This window comes from Anabrus simplex, chromosome 8 (genome assembly GCF_040414725.1).
Source record: "Anabrus simplex isolate iqAnaSimp1 chromosome 8, ASM4041472v1, whole genome shotgun sequence".
NCBI classification, from domain to species: domain Eukaryota; kingdom Metazoa; phylum Arthropoda; class Insecta; order Orthoptera; family Tettigoniidae; genus Anabrus; species Anabrus simplex.
The window spans coordinates 1,252,389-1,278,551 of record NC_090272.1 but is presented as its reverse complement, the minus strand read 5'-3'; positions in this window follow the sequence as shown (position 1 = coordinate 1,278,551).

Sequence of the window (26,163 nt, the reverse complement as noted above, 5' to 3'; positions counted from 1 at the left end):
CCAGTTAAATGATCATGATCAAAAACTGTAGGGTCATTTTCGGAAAATTCCCTATCACAAATGCCACATTTTGTAGCACGTTCATGATCTTTTAACTGAATTTCGGTGAGTGGCTTCATAGGAATATTACTATTTAGAATACGACCAAGACGTACTGCATCACTTTCAAGTTTTTCTAAAAATACTTTAGCAGCATCAGGTCCTCGATACAGCTCTAACTTGTTAAGCGTACTATCATAACTACATTTGATGTAATACGCGAAGCTATACGGGACATGCATGTGCGTAGTATTAGTGAAAGGGTTGTTAGGATTAGGTGAGCATGTGCTGGATGGCTTGAGGATGGCTTCAAATTCTGCGTAAATCACGAAATTTTCCCACATCTGCTTGTCATAATTTGTAAATTTTAAAACATCATTGCCCGTAATAGGTATCTCTGTACGTACATGATTGCAGCCATTCTTGGAATGGTTCGTTAACTGATCTTCAGTTTTAAAATACCGCAAGCATCCATTACATAGCCACTTTTTACCATCATGTTTTGACAACCGACTACCAACAAGTCTACTCAGATTTTTAATCCAGCAAAAGTGGCTATTCTCACTGTTTTCGATATAGAGTAAGTTAACATGAGTACTCTTCTTATGACATGTATAATACAGAGGACCTACTACTGACTAATCTCTACACCATACACATTAATGCTAATGTTATTTAGTTCTTCAAAGCGCTTAATGTCCTTCAACTGCATAGGAAATTCTATACTATCGAAATTTAGCTGCGTTGAATAGTGTGGATACGATGATGTTCTTTTAGCTACATTCGATTTAGCAGGTTTTAAAGCCGATATCACCGCCCATGCAAAACATGCTTCGTCATTGTTTTGGATGTTTACAACAGCTTTTCTTTGCTGAATCCATGTCGGCAGCTCGATGTATGATGAACCTCGCATGAGATTGTACTTATTGATGTTCTAGATACATTATTTCAACTAAAGCCCACCCTGATTCCTTTTCCTGAAATTCCTCGCTCTTAGTTGAAATAATGTTCGAGACATCCCTAAGTACATCACCAAAATTAGTCGACTGACTTATGACGAAATTTTTCGTATTAAATGATTTAATGTCCGTTATTTCCGATTCATCCGTGATTTTAATGTACAAGGCGAAAAGTTCAAAATTAACTTTAAATAAAATGTGATTGGACAAAGTTTTAGCAAGAAGCTGTTGTACATCCGGTTGAATGCAATTTAAAATTTGTTCAGTACTCTGCAACTTTTGACTGGCACGAATTCTACAACTAAACATCCTGCTTTGAAATGCAGTATTAATTTCCTCGATGTTTGAATTACAGCCACTTCTACTAGCATTATTTTTATGCTCATTACTGCGTAGGTGCCCCTGAAAATGCGAAGATGGTACATCAGTGTTACAGTGCTCGCAGTGAATAGTTTGAACTTCATGTTTTTTCTAGGCTTTTTACTACTAGTACTTTCTATAGCTACATCCGTTTTTATACGCTTTTCTCCTATTACCTGAGGGTTATAGTTGCAAGTATATACCTGATGTACCTCTGCTAAGTGAGCATGGTATTGCTCCGCGTTAGCGAAATACACACCACGAACTTTACATAAAGCAGATGTTATGCTAAGGTGTTTTGATTTCATATGGCGCATGATGTTATCTCGCCTTGTAAACGTTACATTGCATTCCTCACAGCAGGGGAACATCTGAAAGAGAACAACCAATGGAGATTAGGCGAAAGTTGCTATGTTCGAAAGGAACCAAGTTTCAACCTATAGAAGTCAGATATTGCTGAAAGTTTGAAATTATAAGATTAACCTCTTCTACAGCATGCGGCTTAAAGAGAACAACTATTTATCAATAGACTAAAGTTAAGATGTTCGGAAGAAACCAAGTTTCAACCTATAGAGGTCGGACATTGCTGTGAGTTTAAAATTATAAGATTAACCGCTTCTACTGCATGTGGATTGAAGAGAATAACTATTTATCAATAGACTAAGGTTACGATGTTCGGAAGAAACCTAGTCTCAACGTATAGAGCTCAGACATGGCTGTAAGTTTGAAATTATAAGATTAACCTCTTCTACAGCATGTGGATTGAAGAAAATAACTATTTATCAATAGACTAAAGATATGATGTTCGGAAGAACTATTTATCAATAGACTAAAGTTGCTATGTTCGGAAGAAACCAAGTTTGAACCTTTAGAGGTCAGACATCAAGTTTCAACCTATAGAGGTTTTACATTGCTGTAAGTTTGAAATTATAAGATTAGCCTCTTCTATGGCATGCAGATTAAGGAAAATAACTATTTATCAATAGACTAAAGATATGATGTTCGGAAGAAACGACGTTTCAACGTATAGAGGTCAGACATGACTGTAAGTTTGAAATTATAAGTTTAACCTCTTCTACAGCTTGAGGATTGAAGAGAATGACTATTTATCAATAGACTAAAGTTACGATGTTCGGAAGAAACCAAGTTAGAACCTTTAGCGGTCAGACATCATGTTTCAACCTATAGATGTTAGACATTGCTGTAAGTTTGAAATTATAAGATTCACCTCTTCTATGGCATGCAGATTAAATAAAATAACTATTTATCAATAGACTAAAGATATGATATTCGGAAGAAACCAAGTTTCAACTTATAGAGGTCAGACATGACTGTAAGTTTGAAATTATAAGTTTAATCTCTTCTACAGCTTGAGGATTGAAGAGAATGACTATGTATCAATAGACTAAAGTTACGATGTTTGGAAGAAACCAAGTTTGAACCGTTAGAGGTCAGACATCAAGTTTCAACCTATAGAGGTTAGACATTGCTGTAAGTTTGAAATTATAAGATTAGCCTCTTCTATGGCATGCAGATTAAAGAAAATAACTATTTATCAATAAACTAAAGTTACGATGTTCGGAAGAAACCAAGTTTGAACCTGTACAGGTCAGACATTGCTGTGAGTTTGAAATTATAAGATTAACATCTTCTATAGCATGTGAATTAAAGCGAACAACTATTTATCATTAGACTAAAGTTACGATGTTCGCAAGAAACCAAGTTTCAACCTATAGAGGTCAGACATTGCTGTAAGTTTGAAATTATAAGATTAACATCTTCTATAGCATGCGGATAGAAAAGGGAAACCATTTACCAATAGACTAAAGTTACGATGTTCGGAAGAAACCTATTTTCAACGTATAGATGTTAGACATTGCTGTAAGTTTGAAATTATAAGATTCACCTCTTCTATGGCATGCAGATTAAATAAAATAACTATTTATCAATAGACTAAGGATATGATATTCGGAAGAAACTAAGTTTCAACGTATAGAGGTCGGACATGGCTGTGAGTTTGAAATTATAAGATTAACCTCTTCTATAGCATGAGGATTGAAGAGAACAACTATTTATCAATAGAGATTTGCTTAAAGTTACGATGTTCGGAAGAAACCAAGTTTCAACCTATAGAGGTCAGACATACCTTAAAATCTTCGCGCTGGAAACTGTTACTCGGATGAATAAAATGCGTGCGTTCAAGACTGAAACTAGAATGATAATATTCTGGTCGTACCTAAAAAGAACAAACATATATGAATGTAGTGTAGGGTACGTCAGCTAGCCTAGCTATCTCTACAACTCAAAGTTCGAAACATACCTTAAAATGCACGTGCTGCAGACTGTTATTCGGATGAATAAAATGCGTGCGTTCAAGACTGAAACTCGAATGATAATATTCTGGTCGTACCTAAAAAGAACAAACATATATGAATGTAGTGTAGTGTACGTCGGCTAGCCTAGCTATCTTTACAACTCAAAGTTCGAAACATACCTTAAAATGCACGTGCTGCAGACTGTTACTCGGATGAATAAAATGCGTACTTTCAAGCCTGTAACTCGAATTATAATATTCTAGTTGTACCTAAAAATAACAAAAGTATATTAATGTAGATATTTATAACCTAGCGTAGAAGTTGCTTTGCAAACACCAACTAACAGTTTAGGGTTACCTTAAGTTGAAGGCTGCAAACTGAAGAATAACATTCACAGCCGACGGAAATTAGACGGTCGGTAAAAAAGTAGAGGTTGTGCACACAATTAACACACACAGAGAACTGTGAGCGCTTGACACAGGCTGCGGCGAGTAAATGCTGCTTGTCACCAAGCGGATGTGAAAGTTGCAGACGTTTGCAGTACAGTTGGAACGAAATGTTTATGCAACAAGAGCTCTCCTGAGTGCCTTACGCTGAGTTCTGCAGGCTGACGTATTTAAGCACTAAGCCGGAATCGAACCGGCTGCTGATGCTGAAGTGCTAGAATTTAGGAGTTCTGCAGCAGATCGAACCTGGGAAGGTCAGCGCGCGTGATTGCAATGTTTGGGAAAAAACCAAGTTTCAACCTATAGAGGTCAGACATGGTTGTAAGTTTGAAGTTACAAATTAACCTCTACCATGTCTTCACCTTCTAACCCGAGAGTGCTGAAAACCAAAGGGCGAGTCAGCTAGCCTAGAGTTGCGATGTTCGGAAGAAACGTGGTTTTAACCTATAGAGGTCGGACATGGTTATGAGTTTGAAATCATTAGATTATCCTCTTCCTTGTCTACAACTTCTAATTCTCCTATCGTAAAATGCTAAACACAATGAAGGTTGTAAAATTTACTTGGTTCCTTAACAGCTAACCTAGCTATTTTTAAATAAAAAGCCTTTATTACCTAGCGTAAAAGCAGATGTAATAATACGATACGAAAGGACAAGTCAGCTAGCCTAGAGTTGCTATGTTCGGAAGAAACCCAGTTTCAACCTTTTGAAGTCAGACATAGTTGTGAGTTTCAAATTATGAGGTTAACCTTTTCTATAGCATAATATTTGAAGAGAACAACTATTTATTAATAGACTAAAGTCGCGATGTTCGGAAGAAACCAAGTTTCAGCCTATAGAGGTCGGACATTGCTGTAAGTCTGAAATTATAAGATTAACCTCTTCCATAGCATGAGGATTGAAGAGAACAACTATTTATCATTAGACTAAAGTCGCGATGTTCGGAAGAAAACAAGTTTCAGCCTATAGAGGTCGGACATTGCTGTAAGTCTGAAATTATAAGATTAACCTCTTCCATAGCATGAGGATTGAAGAGAACAACTATTTAACAATAGATTAAAGTTACGATGTTCGGAAGAAACCAAGTTTCAACCTACAGAGGTCAGACATTGTCGTGAGTTTTACTAAGCTAAGCCTACATCCACAGTACCCCATACCTGTTAGCAACAACACGAAACGCTGAGGTACCGAAATATACAAGTTCTACAAGCAGACGTATTTGTACTACGATTAAACGGGAAGGTTTGAACTCAGCTCGACACGCTGCTAATAATTTTAATGCGAACTGTACGCGTGCAGTGGACTTCGTACTCCACTGAGGCAAACACATTCCAGGTAGGAGCTGGCTAGCCGGATGTAGCTTGTGTGTGTTTGTGTGTCTGTGTAGGCTTGCTTCAAACTCCATCTAGAAAACACACATCCCAGATACTTTTCTTGTTCAGGTACTCTATAGTCTGCTTATTCGAAACCCGGTGCTAGTACATACCTACTCGCAAGGTATAACGCCTGAAATGCACTAGGAAGCAGCTAGCTGCTGCTCTCCTCCTGTTTTTACAACCGGTTGCCCCTTCCTAACATGAGATTTTAAATTGTAGGAACCTATTCTACGGCCGGATGCCCTTCCTGACCCAAGAATCTGTTTTTACAACTAGAAAATTAAATCACAGTTTCTTGAACTATTGTTTTACCGCTAGATGCCCCTCCTAGCGCTGAAAGACCAGGATTTAGCCAGTTAACATTCCTGATGTAACAACAAGCATGTTAGGTGCAAGTTATGCTAAGCAAACAATCGCTATCATACGCAAGCCGTTCAAAATTGTACTCTTGTTTTCTCTTAGAACAAATCGATTTTCTGATCATACGTTGTATATATATTCTTAATCGCTTCTTTTTAAATTGTCCGCTACTACGATCAAGAGCGCAGCACGGTGCTCTCAGATGGCGGATGTTGAATTTGCCGCCACCACATATCAAAGAATAGAGATGCCAACACGATGCTCTCTTAGCAGCTTTTCAAATTGTCCGCATGATAGCAGCACGATGCTCTGTAGATTAAAGATGGCGGTCGCAAGAGAGCAGCACGGTGCTCTGTAGATTAAAGAAGACGGATGACAGCTAGTGAAATTACCCGCATGATAGCAGTACGGTGCTCTGTTGGTTAAAGATGGCGGATGACAGCTGTCAAAAAGCACGTGGCTTTGTTTCCAAACAAGAGCACGTGGAATTTGCCACCACCACATTTCAAAGGTATCTAGCTAAAGAGGGCAGCACTGTGCTCTGCTGATTAAAGATGGTGGATGACGGCTGTCAATAAAGCACGTGAGTTTGTTTCCAAACAAGAGCATATAGAATTTTTCAAATTGCCACCACCACAAAGAGGGCAGCACGGTGCTCAAAGATGTCTGCTGTCACGTGGAATTATCTGCCACCACATTTCAAAGGTATCTAGCTAAAGAGGGTAGCACGGTGCTCAATGATGGCTGCTGTCTAAAAGAATTTTTCAAATTATCCGCCACCACATTTCAAAGGTAAGTAGCTAAAGAGGGCAGCAGTGTACTCTCTTGATTAAAGATGGCGGATAACAGCTTTCAGAAAAAAGCACGTGAGGTTGTTTCCAAACAAGAGCACGTGGAATTTGCCACCGCCGCAAAGAGGGCAGCACGGTGCTCTCTAGATTAAAGATGGCGGATGATAGCTAACGAAATTGCCCGCATGAGGGCAGCATAGTGCTCTGTAGTTTAAAGATGGCGGATGTCAGCTGACGCAAGAGGGCAGCAAGGTGCTCTCTAGATTATAGATGGCGGATGACAAAAAGCACGTGGCTTTCTAAAGCATGTAGGATTTACCGCCACCACATTTCAGCTAAAGATTGCAGCACTGTGCTCTCTTGACTAAAGGTGGCGGATGACAGCTGTCAGAAAAAAAGCACGTGAGTTGTTTCTAAACAAGGGCACGTGGAATTTGCCACTGCCGCAAAGAGGGCAGCACGGTGCTCTCTAGATTAAAGATGGCGGATGATAGCTAACGAAATTGCCCGCATGAGGGCAGCATAGTGCTCTGTAGTTTAAAGATGGCGGATGACAGCTGACGCAAGAGGGCAGCAAGGTGCTCTCTCGATTAAAGATCTCGGATGACAAAAAGCACGTGGCTTTGTTTCCAAACAAGAGAACGTGGAATTTACCGCCACCACATTTCAAAGCTATCTAGATAAAGATATTAGCACGGCGCTCTCTAGATTAAAGATGGCGGATGACAGCTGTCAGAAAAAAAGCACGTGAGTTTGTAAAGCACGTAGAATTTGCCACCGCCACAAAGAGGGCAGCACGGTCCTCTCTGGATTAAAGATGGCGGATGGCAAAAGCACGTGAGTTTGTAAAGCAATTCGAATTTGCCGCCACCACATAGAGTGCAGCACGGCGCTCTCTTGATTAAAGATGGCGGATGACAACTGTCAAAAAAGTACGTGGCTTTGTTTACCGATTCAAATCTAACGCTAGTGAGGTTAAGGTGGTAGCACTGAGGTTTAGGCCCGCCTAGATGGCAGCACTGCGGATGACAGGTTAGGAATTTGTAGCTACTGCGATAAAGAGGGCAGCACGTGCTCTGTAGTTTAAGGATGGCGGATGACAATTGTCAAAAAGCACGTGGATTTGTTTACAAATTCAAAATTCGCGCTAGTGAGGTTAAGTTGGTAGCACTGAGGTTTAGGCCCGTCAAGATGGCAGTACTGAGGTTAGTGATGCGTTGTTGTCTGTCAAAAAGCACGTGGCTGTCACAAAACTCGTGGATTTGTTTACCAATTCAAATCTCGCGCTAGTAAGGTTAAGTTAGTACCACTGAGGTTTAGGCCAGTCAAGATGGCAGCAGTGAGGTTAGCGATGCGTTGTTGTCGATGACAGCTGTCAAAAAGCACGTGGCTTTGTGTACAAATTCAAATTTCGCTCCAAAATTAAAATTTCCCTCCAAAATATAATTTCCCGCGGGAGGCGGAGGCCTCTCCCGAGAGGCGGAGGAGGAGGTGGCCGCAGAACTGTCCTATTATACTACTCACATCCGCCATCTTTAATCTACAGAGTACCGTAACGCACTCTTTGTGGTGGTGGACAATTTGACAAGCTGCCAGTTTTAATGAAGATAGCACCGTGTTGCTATCTTTATTCTTTGATATGTGGTGCTAGGTAATATTCTTAGCAGCCATCTTTAATCAAGAGAGCACCGTTTTGCGCTTTTTATCGTAGTATCGGGCAATTTAAAAGAATCTGTCAAGCAATACCTTTGTTCTAAGTGAAAAAAGAAAAATAATAAGACTACAGTTCTGAACAGCTTGCGTGGGATAGCGATTGTTATAACCTCCTTTTCCCTGCTCTGTCAAGGCATAGATTTATCGAACATACAACGCGAAGCCAAGAGTGTGCAGCGATACCATTATTGTGCATGTTTGGACTTGCGAAACATATCAAGACTAAAATCGATGTTGATATCTTCAACATGTAATTAGAACATTGGTTGGTGTGTTCAGATTACTAACTAGAACCAAACACGGTACAGCATGTGTTTAGAACATGTCAAGGGATACCTTTGTTCTATGAAAATCAGATTGAAATATAACAACACTAGAATCAATGCTGTTAACCTTAACATGTGATCAGAACATTAATTGAAGTATTCAAAACACTAAATAAGTGATCAAGACTAGAAAAGAACACGATACGAGATGTTTGAGAATACCTTTATACATATCGCATACCTGCAGTGATGCATGTTTAGATTTGAACGCACATACTGCTGCTGGAAATCCTATAGTTTGATGTTGTAGAACATCGCATCGCAAGACTAGAATCAAGCACTCTTTAGAAAAGAAAAAATTCTCTTCTCGACAGACTTACTAAGCTGCTCTTCTTCTTCTGTCAAGGTACATCTCTATCGAACATACATTACAAAAGCATGATTGAAAAACATAACAAGGCTAGAATCGAACACTGCACTCGGTGTTGTTAACTTCAACATGTGATTAAAACATTACATTAGATTAAAACATAACAAGACTAGAATTGTGCACTGCACTCGATGTTGTTCACCTTAACATGTGATCAGAACATTAATTGAAGTGTTCAAAACACTAAATAAGTGATCAAGACTAGAAAAGAACACGATACGAGATGTTTGAAAGTACATTTATGCGTATGACGTGCCTGCAGTGATGCATGTTTAGACTTGAACACACATACTGCTGTTAGAAACACTAGAGTTTGATGTTGTAGAACACCGCATTGCAAGACTAGAATCAAGCACTCTTTAGAAAAGAATCCTCTTCTCAACATACTTACTAAGCTGCTCTTCTTCCTCTGTCAAGCTACATCTCTAACGAACATGGATTGCAAAATTATGATTGAAAAACGTAACAACACTCGGTGTTGTTAACTTCAACATGTGATTAGAGCATTACATTAGACTAAAACATAACTAGACTAGAATCGATGCTGTTAACCTTAACATGTGATCAGAACATTAATTGAAGTGTTCAAAACAATAAATAATTGATCAAGACTAGAAAAAAACACGATACGAGATGTTTGAGAATACCATTATGCATATCGCGTACCTGCAGTGATGCATGTTTAGACTTGAACACACATACTGTACCGGTTACGACCTGTACATAAGTATTTTTTGAGCATAAGTTACGTTTATTTACCACGCGTAATGTTCCGAACGCGCCTGGTTTGTTTACCAGCAGCGAGGACCAGCTAGCGAGTGTATGACGACTGTGAGCTGTGACGTAGCCACAGGGGCTAGCTAAACCGTCCGCTCATCTCAACACGTGTTACCAGCCTTGACTGGTATTTTCTGGATTCCACGTCACTTGTTCTAGAGAGTTCGATGGAGAAAATTTTGAAATTTCTATAATAATGTTGCTAGCGAATCGAGCGATATGTCATCTTGTTTGGGATCACCTAAACGTCCCAATGCTCGAGTTTCAAGCAAATCTATCGAGGGATTCGGGAGATATTCAATCAAACCGTATTATGACGTAGACATCCCGGATTGAATAAAAGGAGGAACTACTGTAGCCTATTCACACAGTTTCAGCTTGTAGTCAGCGGGGACACTCTTGCTGCTACTATCATCGTGGAACTCTGTCATTATACACTGACTGACAGAGCAAATGCAACACCAAGAAGGAGTGTTTCGAAAGGGATGAAAGTTGGGGAAAAAACAGAGACGGCACGGACGAATAATTGATGTCTTTTTAAAACCGATATGCAGGTTACACAATGCGCACGGCATCGACTCAGTAGGATGTAGGACCACCGCGAGCGGCGATGCACGCAGAAACACGTCGAGGTACAGAGTCAATAAGAGTGCGGATGGTGTCCTGAGAGATGGTTCTCCATTCTCTGTCAACCATTTGCCACAGTTGGTCGTCCGTACGAGGCTGGGGCAGAGTTTGCAAACGGCGTCCAATGAGATCCCACACGTGTTCGATTGGTGAGAGATCCGGAGAGTACGCTGGCCACGGAAGCATCTGTACACCTCGTAGAGCCTGTTGGGAGATGCGAGCAGTGTGTGGGCGGGCATTATCCTGCTGAAACAGAGCATTGGGCAGTCCCTGAAGGTACGGGAGTGCCACCGGCCGCAGCACATGCTGCACGTAGCGGTGGGCATTTAACGTGCCTTGAATACGCACTAGAGGTGACGTGGAATCATACGCAATAGCGCCCCAAACCATGATGCCGCGTTGTCTAGCGGTAGGGCGCTCCACAGTTACTGCCGGATTTGACCTTTCTCCACGCCGACGCCACACTCGTCTGTGGTGACTATCACTGACAGAACAGAAGCGTGACTCATCGGAGAACACGACGTTCCGCCATTCCCTCATCCAAGTCGCTCTAGCCCGGCACCATGCCAGGCGTGCACGTCTATGCTGTGGAGTCAATGGTAGTCTTCTGAGCGGACGCCGGGAGTGCAGGCCTCCTTCAACCAATCGACGGGAAATTGTTCTGGTCGATATTGGAACAGCCAGGGTGTCTTGCACATGCTGAAGAATGGCGGTTGACGTGGCGTGCGGGGCTGCCACCGCTTGGCGGCGGATGCGCCGATCCTCGCGTGCTGACGTCACTCGGGCTGCGCCTGGACCCCTCGCACGTGCCAAATGTCCCTGCGCCAACCATCTTCGCCACAGGCGCTGCACCGTGGACACATCCCTATGGGTATCGGCTGCGATTTGACGAAGCGACCAACCTGCCCTTCTCAGCCCGATCACCATACCCCTCGTAAAGTCGTCTGTCTGCTGGAAATGCGTCCGTTGACGGCGGCCTGGCATTCTTAGCTATACACGAGCCCTGTGGCACACGACAACACGTTCTACAATGACTGTCGGCTGAGAAATCACGGTACGAAGTGGGCCATTCGCCAACGCCGTGTCCCATTTATCGTTCGCTACGTGCGCAGCACAGCGGCGCATTTCACATCATGAGCATACCTCAGTGACGTCAGTCTACCCTGCAATTGGCATAAAGTTCTGACCACTCCTTCATGGTGTTGCATTTGCTCCGTCAGTCAGTGTACAAGTGTGGGAAGACGATCCTTCCAAGTACTGTAAGTGGACTCATAAGACTTCGAGTGTTGTAGAAAATTTTCTAAGTCTTCGTAATTGAACTTAAAATATTTACAAGTGTTAATTGAATGGACTTGCATTATTTACGTGCCTTCGAGACTGAAACTTTTCTAAGTGTTTGGAATTGTATTATTTACGTGTCTTCGAAGCTGGAATGTTTCTAAGTGTTCGTGAAATGGACTTGTATTATTTACATGGAATATTTGCGACTGTTGAGGATCTCATCCTTCTAATAGACAGCGATTGATTAACATTGCTAGTGATGAACTTTAACTTTCCAACGGCTCTAAACAAAGTTAGGATTTCACTTGCATTTACTCAAAGACTTGTACATTTGCCAGTGTTGGTTTAAAAGACTTATAAATTTCGTCAGTGAATTTATTTATGTGGAAGGACTTGTGTTTTCGTCAGTGGTCACTCAAAGACTTTACGAATTTCACCAGTGATTAAATTTAAATATATTCAAACTTCCAAGTGAATGGACTTGTGTTTTCATTCGAGTTTATTCAAAGACTTGCACCTTCGCCAGTAATGAACTTTGAGTTTAACTATAATTTCACAAGAAGGGACTTGTATTTTTCGTTGCCAAATGGGGATTTTCCTAGTGATGAACTCTAAAATTATTAATACCACTCATATCGTTTTAGGAGTGTTGGAAGTCTTGATGTACAATTATCAATAACTCTGCTTATAAGTTGATCATCCAAGGTTTTCATGGACTCAGTGCTACTAGTGACCTTGGGAACATCAATCCTCTCAGTCTCATTGCCTCATCGCCTGGATCACCGGCGTTCAACCCGGGCTTCAGAGTTTTAGACATCTCTACTTGCCGTCAATCCAGACAGTCCAGCTGCCTCTGTCTGGAGTATCTGGAGTCCCTGGAATCCCTGGAGTCTACTGGAACGTGCTTCAACCAGCTTGGCTTGGTGAGCTGGAGAACCCGAGCCATACTATTGGAATACGAGGAAGACAATCCATTTCTACTTAGAGGTGATGTGCCAATTCATGACTTATTTGAATAAACTCTTGTGCAATCAGAGTCAAAGTTTTTTTGTAGATAGGACCTACCTCCTGTACCGAGCCCTAGCTACAATTAATCCAGTTTTTCGCCCTGAGAACTATAGTCATGCTACCTTAAAATTTAATCTGAGAGTCGGGCTCTTTTACTGGTACGGAGAGGGGGTAGTATACGTGGCACCCTACACGTAGGGGCTCGATAGCTAGGTCAACAGTGCTATCAATTAAGAGACAATTTTAACACCCTGGACTTGGTGTTCTTTCTTTCTTTCGTTATTTGCAAAATGAAATTTATGCCCTGGACGTGGCAAATAATTTGTGTTTTATGTGTTCTTTGTCATATGTTTGATTTCTATGTGCTGATATATGATGAACTGAGTGCTTTTGAACTATAAATCCACTGATATTTCAATTTATATTTGAAATTTTCTAAGTGTCACAAATTGAAATATTTTCATTACTCTCAACATGGAAAATATATTAGTAGCAATTGAAGCCCTTAGGCTTAATATGAATGAAGTTAACGCCAATTTAGATACTAGGCGTACTGCAACAAGTACTAGCTTAGAGCGACGCCTCACTGAAACTAATACTAATCTTTCTAGCTTGGCTGAGGCTAATGTGCAAACTAATGCTAATCTTGTCAGTGTAGACCAACGTCTAAGTAACTTAGCCCAGGCAAATATGGAATCAAATACCAACTTAGATAGGTGAATAGCTGAAGCAAATGCCGAAACTATAGCCACTCTTGCCAACCTAGACAGGCGGTTAGTTGAAGCTGACGCCAGGTTAGATAAGCGTTTACATGACGTGGTTCAATCCCAATTTACGGAAATGAACACAAAATTAGAATCTCGTTTTGAGCAAGCAAGTGTTCGAATAGAAGAAAGATTCACTGAGATCCACTCCCAATTTACTCGCAATATCGAAGAAATTAAGAATACTATTAAAGATCAAGTCTTAGAAGCTGTTAAGGAAGATTTAAAGAAGGTTGCTCCTTCCGTTCAACAACTTTCACAGGGCATGAGGAATTCAAGGCCGAATTTCAGGAGTCTCATGGTCAGCTTTCGCAAATGCAGGCCAAAATTGTTTCCGTCCAGGATACCTTAAGGGAGACAGTTGAGAATGACATTTCCAGAGTTGGAAACGAAGTTGCTCTATTAAAAACTAAACAGGTCGAGTTTGACAAACGATTCACTCAGCAAGCAGATAATACGACCACACAAATTAGTCGTATTTGCAAAGATGTGGGTGAACTTAAAACCGAATTGAAGAACGATGTCAAACAAGTCGAAGGAGTAGTCCAACTCCAATTAGGAGATGTCAAAAGTAATCTCGAACAATTAGCCACTAAGGTCGTTAATCTTGAATCTCGAGATACTTCCAGACCTATCTCTAGTTCGATAGAAGGAGTCGAAGGAACGTCGTACCAGACGACTATTGTTAAAATCCAAGAGGAAAACCTCCTAAATTTTCTGGTAAAGAAGACTATATTGCTAAGGAATTTCTCATAAATGTAGCGGAATATTTTCAAGAACATAAGATTGGCGAAGATAGAAAGCTAAGGACAGTTGCCGATTACTAAAAGGCAAAGCTCTTTCTTGGTTTTCCGTATTCAAGTCCAATTTCAAGGCATATTCTGATTTTTATAAGGCGTTAATTGACCGTTTCGGGAATGTAGAAACGCAACACCTTATCAAACTTCAACTGTACTCGAGAAGGTATAACACCTCCATCAATACTTCTCGATACGCAGACTTTCTACTATCCCAGTTGAAGAAAATGCAATACTTAGATCCTCCTTTGCCTGAGAAGGAACTTATTCAGGTTATTACTTTGCAATACCCTTCTCACGTCCAAGAAATTTTAGTAGCTGCTAACAGAACTTGGATCAATTCGACGGTGTATTACGACGTCTGTATACTGCTCATGCACAGGGCACTTTAAAGCCGAGCAAGAATAAAGACATAGCTGCTCACCCAGTGGAGGTTAATGCTTCTGAGCAACCACGTCAAAGACCAGAACGAATGGATAACAAGGAAGAGAGAGATACTCAATCATCACCTCCGCGGTATAGAGGGTATAGAAAACGCCCATACCGTAGTCAGATGCCATAACCAACCAAACCTACTTGGTTGAAACAAGAAAGAAAACAAGAGAGTAGAGACTCAAATAATCCGTACTTACACAAACGATGGAAGGAAACACAGGACTACCTCCATCATTTGAAACAAGAGGGTCATCAACCTGGAGCGACTTCTCTTGAATATCAAGAATATAATAAGAGAAACAACACCTTTGGACAAAGTCCAGAATCCACGGGTACTGTTACAAAAAATCTTAAATATTTTCAAAACAAGATAGCCTGAAAATGAGGAGGTCGGGTCATTTCACGTTGATATAATTAATTATTGGCACATCGATGATGACTTACTGTTTGAGGACAAGTCACCTATTCGTCAACAGGTTTACCTATAATTAATATTACCATTGGGGGAGTCCAAGTATCATCATTGGTGGACTCCGGAGCGCAAGTGTCCCTGATTGCGGACAAACTGATAACATTGATTAAGGATAAATGTGATCTTCTGATTTTGCCAGTTACACAAGTGAAGATCAAGGGCATTATTCCTGACCGGAATATTAAGTGCAAGCAGCAAGTATTCCTTGAGTTTACCATTAATGAGGAAGTGTGTGAACATGTCTTTTTGATAATTTCGCCTATGAAATTCAAACTTATCTTGGGTTCAGACTTTTTGTCTAAGTATAAGGCTACTATTGACTACTCTGCCAACACCATTCATCTATGTAGGATTGGGTCTGTAGAGTTGCAGCTGGTGGATGGTGAAGACTATAGGCTTCAAGGGGTTGATTTGCCCTATACCCCAGTCGGTGGTGTGATTGACGAAGCCGCCCCAGTCGACGAGGTATTGAGAGAAGAGGTAATCCCGAGGAAGAAGAGGGACCCGTGTCAGAAGAAGAAGGAGATCCCGATGAAGAGGGACCCATTGAGGAAATTGTACATGACAAAGGGCCCGATTTTCTCACTTACATCTCCAGTGTACTTGAAGCGCCAGATCACCACCCTGACATAGCAGCGCCAGAGGAAGAAATCTATCAGGCTTATTCGGACGTTTTTGATGAAAAGCCTGGAGAAATTAAGAAGTTTAAGCACCACTTCAACGTCAAGGATACTTCGCCTTATAAGCGCAAACCATATCCAGTGCCCGAGAAGTACATGGAAGAAACCAGGACACTGATTCGCCAGATGGAGGCTGATGGAATTATTTCCAAGTGCGTCACGCCTTATATTAATCCGCTAACCATAGTAAGGAAACCCGATGGTAAGCTTCGTTTGTGTTTGGACGCACGTGCCTTAAATGACAGAATGATCCTTAAATATGACCACCCCCCTTCGCTTAAAGATGTCATTAAGCGATTTTTTGGAAAGAAGTATTTTTCAGGCATGGAGATTTCTAGATTTTTGGACAACGGTGCTTATGAGATCGCAAGATTAGATGGCAACCTTGAAGGCATTTACAATGCTTCTAATCTCAAAAAAATACTTCGAATAAGGTTCATTAAAGAAAATCCTCATCGTATTTTCTTTTCCCTGAGAGGGAGGGATATGTACCGGTTAGGACCTGTACATAAGTATTTTTTGAGCATAAGTTACGTTTATTTACCACGCGTAATGTTCCGAGCGCGCCTGGTTTGTTTACAAGCAGCGAGGACGTGCTAGCGAGTGTATGACGACTGTGAGCTGTGACGTAGCCACAGGGGCTAGCTAGACCGCCCGCTCGTCTCAACACGTGTTACCAGCCTTGACTGGTATTTTCTGGATTCCACGTCACTTGTTCTAGAGAGTTCGATGGAGAAAATTTTGAGATTTCTATAATAATGATGCTAGCGAATCGAGCGATATGTCATCTTGTTTGGGATCACCTAAACGTCCCAATGCTCGAGTTTCAAGCAAATCCATCGAGGGATTCGGGAGATATTCAATCAAACCTTATTATGACGTAGACATCCCGGATTGAATAAAAGGACGACCTACCGTAGCCTATTCACACAGTCTCAGCTGAGTAGTCAGCGGGGACACTCTTACTGCTACTATCATCGTGGAACTCTGTCATTATACAAGTGTGGGAAGACGATCCTTCTAAGTACTATAAGTGGACTCATAAGACTTCGAGTGTTGTAGAAAATTTTCTAAGTCTTCGTAATTGAACTTGAAATATTTACAAGTGTTAATTGAATGGACTTGTTTTATTTGCGTGCCTTCGAGACTGAAACTTTTCTAAGTGTTTGGACTTTTATTATTTACGTGTCTTCGAAGCTGGAATTTTTCTAAGTGTTCGTGAAATGGACTTGTATTATTTACATAGGTTCGAGACCCGAATTATTCTAAGTGTTCACTAAATGGACTTGTATTTTCATGTGTTCGAGACCAGAACTTTTCTACGTGATCATTGAATGGACTTGTATTATTTACGAGTATTCGAGGTTGGAATTTTTCTAAGTGTTCGTGAAATGGACTTGTATTATTTACATGGAATATTTGCGACTGTTGAGGATCTCATCCTTCTAATAGACAGCGATTGATTAACATTGCTAGTGATGAACTTTAACTTTCCAATGGCTCTAAACAAAGTTAGGATTTCACTTGCATTTACTCAAAGACTTGTACATTTGCCAGTGTTGGTTTAAAAGACTTATAAATTTCGTCAGTGAATTTATTTATGTGGAAGGACTTGTGTTTTCGTCAGTGGTCACTCAAAGACTTTACGAATTTCACCAGTGATTAACTTTAAATATATTCAAACTTCCAAGTGAATGGACTTGTGTTTTCATTCGAGTTTAGGCAAAGACTTGCACCTTCGCCAGTAATGAACTTTGAGTTTAACTATAATTTCACAAGAAGGGACTTGTATTTTTCGTTGCCAAATGGGGATTTTCCTAGTGATGAACTCTAAAATTATTAATACCACTCATATCGTTTTAGGAGTGTTGGAAGTCTTGATGTACAATTATCAATAACTTTGCTTATAAGTTGATCATCCAAGGTTTTCATGGACTCAGTGCTACTAGTGACCTTGGGAACATCAATCCTCTCAGTCTCATTGCCTCATCGCCTGGATCACCGGGGTTCAACCCGGGCCTCAGAGTTCGAGACATCTCTACTTGCCGTCAATCCAGACAGTCCAGCTGCCTCTGTCTGGAGTATCTGGAGTCCCTGGAATCCCTGGAGTCTTCTGGAACGTGCTTCAACCAGCTTGGCTTGGTGAGCTGGAGAACCCGAGCCATACTATTGGAATACGAGGAAGACAATCCATTTCTACTTAGAGGTGATGTGCCAATTCATGACTTATTTGAATAAACTCTTGTGCAATCAGAGTCAAAGTTTTTTGTAGATAGGACCTACCTCCTGTACCGAGCCCTAGCTACAATTAATCCAGTTTTTCGCCCTGAGAACTATAGTCATGCTACCTTAAAATTTGATCTGAGAGTCGGGCTCTTTTACTGGTACAATACTGCTGTTTGAAAACCTATAGTTTGATGTTGCAGAACATCGCATTGCAAGACTAGAATCAGGCTTGTTTAGAAAAGAAAAAATATCTTCTCAACATACTTACTAAGCTGCTCTTCTTCCACTGTCAAGGTATATCTCTATCGAACATGCATTGCAAAAGCATGGTTGCGCAAGTTTAGACTTGAACACATACTACTGTTCAAAAACATATACATACTATAGTTCGATGTTGTAGAACACTGCATTACAGAACTAGAATCAAACGCTGTTAAGAAAAAGAAAAATCTCTTCTCAACATACTTACTAAGCTAGACGATAACATACTTCCGAATTTGCTCAGCACCTTCTTTCTTGCTCTTATTGTTCTTCGAGAGGAAAGAGTAGGAGGAGGAGGAGGAGGAGAAGGTAATGCCTAATCTAAAATAAAAGAATATGCTAATTCTGCATTATTTATTATATATTAAATACTACAACTTATAGTTAGGACTTTTACTGATGTTTAGCTTACTCCTCCACATTGCAATAGTATAAACCTTTTCTTCTGAGATATAGATGCGCATAAAAAAGAACAAAAAGATATAATGTAGCGTAGAAGCACTTGTGATAATAGGGTATGAGAGGGCAAGTTGGTTTGTTAACAGCTAACCTAGCTATCTTTAAATCAAAGACCTTTATTACCTAGCGTAAAAGCAGATGTAATAATACGATATGAAAGGATAAGTCAGCTAGCCTAGAGTTGCGATGTTTAGAAGGAAACAAGTTTCAACCTACAGAGGTCAGACATTGTTGTGAGTTTGAAGTTACAAGATTAACCTCTTCCTTGTCTACACCTCCTAATCCTCCTATCGTCAAATGCTAAAAACCAATGAAGGTTACATAAGTTACTTCGTTTGTTAACAGCTAACCTAGCTATCTTTAACTCAAGGACCTTTATTGCCTAGCGTGAAAGCAATCGTAATAATTGTATATGAATTGACAAGTCAGCTAGCCTAGCGTTACAATGTTTAGAAGAAACTAAGTTTCAACCTATTAAGATCAGACATTGTTGTGAGTTCGAAGTTACGAGATTAACCTCTTCCGTGTTTACGCCTTCTAATCCTCCTATCGTAAAATGCTAAAACTTTGAAGGTTACAAAATTTACTTGGTTTGTTAACAGCTAACCTGGCTATCTTTAAATCAAAGAGCTTTATTGCCTAGCGTGAAAGCAAATGTAATAATACGATATGAAAGGATAAGTCAGCTAGCTTAGATATGTAATGTAGAGAAGAAACCAAGTTTCTACCTATGGAGGTCAGACGAATTTAAGAGATTAACCTCTTCCTTGTCTACGCTTTCTAATCCTCCTATCGTAAAATGCTAAAAACAATGAAGGCTACAACAGTTACCTGGCTTGTTAACAGCTAACCTAGCTATCTTTAACTCAAAGACCTTTATTACCTAGCGTAAAAAATGGAATAATAGGATATGAAGGGGCAAGTCAGCTAGCCTAGAGTTGCGATGTTTAGAAGAAACGAAGTTTCAATCTATAGAGGTCAGGTATTGTTGTGAGTTTGAAGTTAGGAGATTAACCTCTTCCTTGTCTACGCTTTCCAATCCTCCTATCCTAAAATGCTAAAACAATGAAGGTTATAAAAATGTTAAGACCGCTCTACTACGTCTTACCTTCTGCCTCAAGCTATAACGAAATTTCACTTACTAACGATCAACCAGCATGAAGGATTGAAGAGAACAACTATTTATCAATAGAGATTAGCCTAAAGTTGCAATGCTTGGGAGAAACCAAGTTTCAACCTATAGAGGTCAGACATTGTTGTGAGTTTTAAAAAGCAGACAGAGAGAGATGAATGTTCTATACCTAACAAAGTAGAAGCACTCTTGTTGTAAAAGCTACAGTAACTCAATATCCTTCCCTCGAGTCGTAAAGAAAAACGAAAAATCAATTCATAACGATCAACCAGCATGAAGGATTGAAGAGAACAACCATTTATCAATAGAGATTAGCCTAAAGTTGCAATGTCCGGAAGAAACCAAGTTTCAACCTACAGAGGTCAGTTATTGTCGTGAGTTTTCAGAAGCAGAGAGAGAGAGAGAGAGAGAGAGAGAGATGAATGTTCTATACCTCAGAAAGTAGAAGCACTCTTGTTGTTAAGTTAGCTAGCCTAGAGTTGCGATGTTTAAAGAAACCAAGTTTCAACCTATAGAGGTCAGACATTGTTGTGAGTTTGAAGTTACGATATTAACCTCTTCCTTGTCTACGCTTTCTATTCTTCCTATCATCAAATGATAAAAATTTTGAAGGCTACAAAATTTACTTGATTTGTTAACAGCTAACCTAGCTATCTTTTAGTTAAAGACCTTTATTGCCTAGCGTAAAAGCAGATGTAATAATACGATATGAAAGGACAAGTCAGCTAGCTTAGAGTTGCAATGTTTAGAAGAAACCAAGTTTCAGGCTATTGTGGTCAGACATTGTGAGTTTGAAGTTACAAGATTAACCTCTTCCTAGTATGCGCTTTCTAATCCTCCTATCGTAAAATGCTAAAAACAATGAAGGTTATAAAATTTACTTGGTTTGTTAACAGCTAACCTAGCTAACTTTAACTCAAAGACCTTTATCGCGTAGCGTAAGCAAATGTAATAATAGAATATAAAAGAACAAGTCAGCTATCTTAGAGATGTAATGTTCAGAAGAAACCAAGTTTCAACCTATGGAGGTCAGACGAATTTAAGAGATTAACCTCTTCCTTGTCTACGCTTTCTAATCCTCCTATCGTAAAATGCTAAAACAATGAAGGCTACAACAGTTACCTGGCTTGTTAACAGCTAACCTAGATATCTTTAACTCAAAGACCTTTGTCGCCTAGCGTAAAAGCAAATGTAATAATAGGATATAAAAGAACAAGTCAGCTAGCTTAGACATGTAATGTTCAGAAGAAACCAAGTTTCAACCTATAGAGGTCAGACGAAGTTACGAGATTAACCTCTTCCTTCTCTACACCTTCCAATCCTCCTATCGTAAAATTCTAAAACAATTAAGGTTGCAAAAGATACTTGGTTTGTTAACAGTTAACCAAGCTATCTTTAACTCAAAGACCTTTATTTGTCCAGCGGAAAAGCAAATGTAATAATAGGATATCAAAAGGGCAAATCAGCTAGCCTAGAGATGCAATATTCGGAAGAAACCAAGTTTCAACCTATAGAGTTCAGACGAAGTTACAAGATTAACCTCTTCCTTGTCTACGCTTTCGAATCCCCCTATCGTAAATTGCTAAAAACCATGAATGTTATAAAAGTTTCTTGGTTTGTTAACAGCTAACCTAGCTATCTTTAACTCAAAGACCTTATTACATAGCGTAAAAGCAAATATAATACCAGGATATGAAGGGACAAGTCAGCTAGCCTAGAGTTGCGATGTTTAGAAGAAACGAAGTTTCAACCTATAGAGGTCAGGCATTGTTGTGAGTTTGAAGTTACAAGATTAACCTCTTCCTAGTCTGCGCTTTCTAATCCCCCTATCGTAAAATGCTAAAAACAATGAAGGTTATAAAATTTACTTGGTTTGTTAACAGCTAACCTAGCTATATTTAACTCAAAGGCGTTTATCGCCTAGCGTAAAAGCAAATGTAATAATAGGATATGAAAAGGCAAGTCAGCTAGCTTAGAGATGCAATGTTTAGAAGAAACCAAGTTTCAACCTGTAGAGTTCAGACGAAGTTACAAGATTAACCTCTTCCTGGTATATGCTTTCTAATCCTCCTATCCTAGAATGCTAAAAACGGAAGAAACCAAGTTTCAACCTCTAGAGGTCAGACATTGTTCTGATTTTGAAGTTACGAGATTAACCTCTTCCTTGTCTACGCTTTCCAATCCCCCTATCGTAAAATGCTAAAAACAATGAAGGTTATAAAAGTTACTTAGTTTGTTAACAGCTAACCTAGCTATATTTAACTCAAAGATCATTATTGCCTAGCGTAAAAGCAAATGTAATAATAGGATATGTAAAGGCAAGTCAGCCAGCTTGGTGATGAATGTTTAGAAGAAACCTAGTTTCAAACTATTGAGGTCAGACATTGTTATGAGCTTGAATTTACAAGATTAACCTCTTTCTTGTCTACGCCTTCTAATCCACCTATCCTATAATGCTAAAAACATAAGAAACCACGTTTCAACCTCTAGAGGACAGACATTGTTCTGATTTTGAAGTTACGAGATTAACCTCTTCCTTGTCTACACCTTCTAATCCTCCTATCGTAAAATGCTAAAACAATGAAGGTTCTATAAGATACTTGGTTTGTTAACAGGTAACCTAGCTATCTTTAACTCAAAGACCTTTATTACCTAGCGTAAAAAATGGAATAATAGGATATGAAGGGGCAAGTCAGCTAGCCTAGAGTTGCGATGTTTAGAAGAAACGAAGTTTCAACCTATAGAGGTCAGGTATTGTTGTGAGTTTGAAGTTAGGAGATTAACCTCTTCCTTGTCTACGCTTTCCAATCCTCCTATCCTAAAATGCTAAAACAATGAAGGTTATAAAAATGTTACGACCGCTCTACTACGTCTTACCTTCTGCCGCATTCTTCTGCTTGCTCGCCCAGCTGTTCACTAACTGGCCTGCTATCTGACACTGCTGCTGCTTCCTCGTTGTGACGTCACACCTACGTATTTTTCATCGAGTAACTTCTCAAATATGTTCACCACGTATATAAGCGAGCTATTCCTTACTCTCGGCGGTTAGACATTCAGTTGGAAAACAACTCGAGTGGAGAGAGCGGAACTGTTCGCCAACGGCTGGTCCGTTGCGACGTTTCACTTACTTTTATTTGTGAATTGCTGCATTGATGTATCAACAGACTGGGTGAGCAAAAGTACAACCTTTTATATCTTTCGCGCTCAATATCAAGATTTGAACATTGAATGTTAAATTATTTAGGGGTTTCGTGGTTTCAATTCTAACTAAGTCCTTCAGACTGGAACCTTTATCAACCTCATACGCCAGAATCAACTGTGCTTGGACAAGTGAGAGTAGTGTTGCCACACCTTGAACTTTTCACTGACCCGAGTGGTCGTTTACGTTGCCAACGTGATAGCGTCTAAGCAGCCTGGAAGGATCCCCCCCTCCTTCTTCATTCCTTTTTTTTCTCTTCTTCCCTCCTTACTCCGCTGTCTTTTTCTTTCCTTTTCTTCCTTTCGGATATTGAGTTCTAAAAATTCTTGTCCTCCGATGCGTTATAACTTTCCTGCCCTCCTTTGGGTGCAAAATCGAGATTGTAAGGGTGGCCTTAAATCATTGTTTATATAAAGATTTAGTGGCTTTGTTTCTTAATTAAAGTGTTTGTGTACTTATATAGGTGTTGATTCTAGTTTTCCCTGTCGAACCTTGCTCTTGGGCTTTTCTTGAAAGTCATAATAATAGTTCCCAAGAAATCTTAATAATTATTATTCTTGATTGTGTCTTGGTTGTCAAACGGGCTGAGCCCTTATCAAAAGTTTGTAATTCCCCTTCTTTACTTGTTGTACCCTGCTTATTCTTGTCATTTGGAGTTTAAAATACAACTTGTTTTAAAACCATTCTCCTTTTCTTACATTTGGTCAGTTGTGCGTTCTCTCTCATTCTTTACCTTTCCCTTTTTCTTTCTTCTTAAAAAAAATTGTACTTACCACGGACACCCCTCTCGGGTAGCCCGCCGTGGCGTCCACTGGCTCTGCTGATTGGTGAATGATAAAATCTGATATACTAGGGTTCACCCAACGAGGCATTGACCGCAAGTATTTCCGTGGTCCGACAAGTCACCACCAGTGAAATAACTTTGGTTTACCTTGAGCGTTGTGGTGTCCCAATGATTATCTTTTGACGATCTTTGTTGTTGTGGGTCGACCATCTCATTTTCGTACCTTTTGCCACTGTTATGAATAAAATATTTATTGGCACCCCACATTGACTTACCACGCCACAAATGGTAGCAGACAATCTTTTCCATTAATTATACGCTCTGTTTTTCTTTTCCTTATCGTTATGGCATGTTTTTCGGATAACTTTCCTCTGGGTGACAGTTCTAATTCTTCACCACTTCCCTCATATCATAATCTGTCCTTACCGAACCCTCTTATCGGGGACTTGATTTCTTTCTCTCCTTCTTCGGATTCACTAATGCATTCTTCTGATGACATAAAATCTCCTCCAGTCGTCGAACAACATGCAATGTTTCCATCATCATCCCATTTTTCTTCCTCCCCCCATCTTACTTCTGTTGACAGTGCACTTAATATTCAGATAGTTAAGCAATCATTGCTTCTTGTACCTCAGCTACAAGCTACTGATCCTCGCAGCTTGACCATTTGGCTTTTCTCTGTGAGAAAATTTTTAAATATTACACTTGCTTCCTTTCGTCAATTAATTGGTCTTTTGTCGGCTAAAACTACTGGTTTCTTTTCAAAATTTTGGCTTGATAATATGTCTAATTTGTCTTCATGGTTTCACTTACGGACTATCATACATAATTATTTTTTGCTCTATGAGATTCGTTACAAATTAAGCACTGAGTTTGTCCGTCGCCACCAACTACCTACTGAATCTACACATGACTATCTTGATTCTATTACTACCTATAGTGATGTACTGAACATTGCTTGTAATACTTCTGAATTAATTTTAATTGTCCGTTTTTATGCTGCTCCTTCCTTTCGTCAGCTCCTCGATGCACTTAACCCCCCCACTACCATGCTTCAGTTATACAATTTGGCTCAATCTCATGCCATTAATTCCTTAGGAGATCTTTCATATTATTCATCTATTCCCCCACCTGGTATCGTACCCCCTCCCCTACCTATTTCGTTACCTTCGCCTTCTGTCTCTCCTTCTTCATCAACAAATCGTTCAACTATAACATGCTTTCGTTGTAAAGGTCAGGGACATATTTCTAAGTATTGTACTGCCTCACTTTCGGGAAACGCCTTCCATGCACGTCGTTAGGCAGTCGTCGTATTATTGGCGAAAACCTGCCTTCATTTACTTTTTCTCCTTCTGAAAATGTTCCTCCGTTTTCTTCTAGTGCTTCTTTTCTTCCTTGTACTTCTCATGTGTTGATAACTGTGAATAATTTGCCATCAGTTGCTCTCTTAGATTCAGGTGCTGCCGTATCCCTGATTAGTTTGCCATTCTTTGAATCCTTAAAAGCCAATTTTCCTCATTTGCAGTATACTCCATTTCTCGGCAATGTATTTCCGCATCAAACCAACTCCTTCATGTCCTTGGCATTATATCTTTCAACATTAAAATGCAATATTTTTCCTGGCCCTTTACTTTTCTTGTGGTTGAACATTTATCGTCTCCTCTCATTTTAGGGTTTGATTTTTTTCTCACACTGGTCTCATCCTTGATTCCGTTCATTCCCAGGTTTCTTTTCATTTTTCATCCAAATCTGTTCCGTTGATAAACCCTTTTGATTATCCCTTTTCCCATCAGTCTTCCTCCCTCACAATTAATTCTCTTTATTCTGATCAGGTACAGTCTCTCCTCCAGGAATTTTCTGATGTGATCACCCCTAACTTAGGGACTGTTAAGAACTTCACAGCCCATATCGATTTGACTGACACTACTCCGGTTCGCTCCTCTCCGTATTTTCTTAGCCCTCCTAGGATGAAGATTCTTAATGAATTAATTGATAAGATGCTTCGTGATGGCACTATCGTTCCTTCATCCTCCAATTATGCCTCTCCTGCCTTCATTGTTAATAAACCTGATGGCTCCTTTCGATTTATAGTCGATTATAGAAAATTAAACGCCCGTTTACTGTATGATGTCTATCCGATGCCTAAATTACAATCCGCTTTCCAACATTTTTCTAATTCTCATTATTTTACTATTTTTGACTTCAAT